Source organism: Octopus bimaculoides, chromosome 3, assembly GCF_001194135.2.
Source record: "Octopus bimaculoides isolate UCB-OBI-ISO-001 chromosome 3, ASM119413v2, whole genome shotgun sequence".
Classification (NCBI taxonomy): domain Eukaryota; kingdom Metazoa; phylum Mollusca; class Cephalopoda; order Octopoda; family Octopodidae; genus Octopus; species Octopus bimaculoides.
Genome location: NC_068983.1, coordinates 165989446 through 165991945, shown reverse-complemented (window position 1 = coordinate 165991945; position 2500 = coordinate 165989446).

The window sequence follows — 2500 nt, the reverse complement described above, 5'->3', positions numbered from 1 at the left end:
GAAAAATTATCAGAAAAACCATTTCTATTCATTTTTTTTTTTTTCAAATATATAATACTGTACTGAGGACTTTCTTTCTTATTCTACCATATATATATGTGACTTTCAGTTTCTGTCAGTCAAATTCACTAATAAAGCTTTGGTCAGCCTGGGGTTAGAGTAGAAGACACTTGCCCCAAAGTGCAACTAAATATGAAAACATGTTTGAGAAGCACACTTCTTAACTGTACATCCACACACACACCATTATCGTCCTCATAATTTTTAAGTCCATTTTTCCATATTTGAATGGGTTCTCTCCAATTCAGCATTTCACCCATTGTTGTGCTCGTTTGTGAAATTCATCATCCTAAGATCAACTTTCACCACTTCTGCCATGTGTTCCGCTTCCAGTTTCATTTCATTTGGACCTCTAGTCACTTCTTTACCATCTGTCATCTTCCATATTCATCACAATTCCCTACCAGAACAATCTTCTCTCCTACACACTACATCTGACCCCTCGTAAGCCCAGTTTTCCACTCAACCCCATTGTTCATCCATATTGATATTCACTTGGACAATGGTAGCTTTCAGTGAAACTGGTCTTGTGAGAATGTCAATCGGTCTTGGTTTCAACAACACTCCAAACGTTACAAGTCCACAGAATTGAAATCTGGTGAGTTTGAAGGCCACAACTTTAGTGTTACCCATGATTATAAAGATTGTCTGACATTCATTCTTTGGTTGCACAAGCTTTGTTAGATGTTGAGTCTTATTGAAACATGTACAACCTTCCACTGTGTACCTCATCCACCCAGGGCTTAAGAACCATCTCATGGAAAGATATAACATGACCTTTGTTACTCACTGCTCCTAAAACCATCACAGTTGCTGGAAACTTAATGTGCATCAGTCTGAGGGCGAAAACCTGCACATAACCATCTCTCGTTTTTTTTTGCTTGGTCTTGGGCAAAGTTTATCTCATCAGAAAACTTAAACATGCCATGAGGGTTTTTAATTATGCTAAGTAAGCACCTGGCATGGGTTAAATGGTTTTCTTGTCTTTGCAGACATGTATTGTCCTCTTCTCAGAACAGACGACTTGTATCGAATGTCCTCGTGCACCACTGTTCTGATAGTCCACTCCAACACCCAAAGTCCTCATTGATTTTCCAAGATCATCACTGGTGATGTTTTGAACCTGTTGAATGAATTGCAGGGTACTTATAGAATGCTTTTTTTTTTGTCTTTGGAAACATTCTCACTAGAGGCTTCCGATTCCATGCAACCTCCAGAAGGTTGTCAATTTCTAAATCGCTGTGATCTTCACATGACTGCATGTCTTTCCATTTCTTGTTAGTATTTCATCTGCCATGGAGGATCTGAAATAAAAACCTTTTCATCTGAAGAGTAATTAACATACCAATGATTAAAGTGCCCTGAAATATCCCTCACAGCTTGTATTTTTTTGTCAACCAGCCTATGATCCCACTGCACCCCCCACCCCCTACTTGATATTAGGGACATGGTTAGAAAATATTTTCTTTCCTGCATACAGAATATTCCTGGGCAAACCATGGTCCCAGGAGACCTAAATGGCACACCTAAAAATAAATTACCTGGACTGGCTCCTGTGCAGGTGGCACGTAAAATACACCTTTTTGAGTGTGGCCGTTGCCAGTACCGCCTGACTGGCCCTCATGCCGGTGGCACGTAAAAGCACCCACTACACTCTCTGAGTGGTTGGCGTTAGGAAGGGCATCCAGCTGTAGAAACTCTGCCAAATCAGATTGGAGCCTGGTGTAGCCATCTGGTTTCACCAGTCCTCAGTCAAATCGTCCAACCCATGCTAGCATGGAAAGCGGACGTTAAATGATGATGAAACATTGAAAAGTAGTTTGTTGATAAGAGAATTGGCTCAATTAATTCTCTTAACAGCCTTATTATTAGCAAACCAACGGCAGAGCTGACAGAATAAATGACACAGCAGCAGACGAAATTCCATCCAGGATTTTTATTCTTTTGGAGGATGATAAAATAAAGGACCATTCAATTACTGGGGATGAGCCTATTGTAGTGACTACTGCCCTTCCCTTCAGAATTACTGACCAGAACAGAAACCGCTATTACCAAACCAAAACTAACATTACAAGCACGGCTGTGTGAGTAAGAAGCTTGCTTCCTTATCACATGGTTCTGGGTTCAGTCCCACTGCATGGCACCTTTGGCAAGTGTCTTCTACTGTAGCCTTGGGCTGACCAAAGCCTTGTGAGTGGATTTAGTAGATGGAAACTGAAAGAAGCCTGTTGTGTATGTGCATGTATAGCATCATCATCACCATTTAACATCCACCTTCCATGCATGGGAAGGACTATACGTATGTGTTTGTCACCTACTACTGCTTGACAACTGGTGTGGGTGTGTTTACATCCCTGTAACTTAGCAGTTTGGCAATAGAGACTGATAGAATAAGTACCGGGCTTTAAAAACCGTTCTGAAATTGATTTGTTTGACTAAA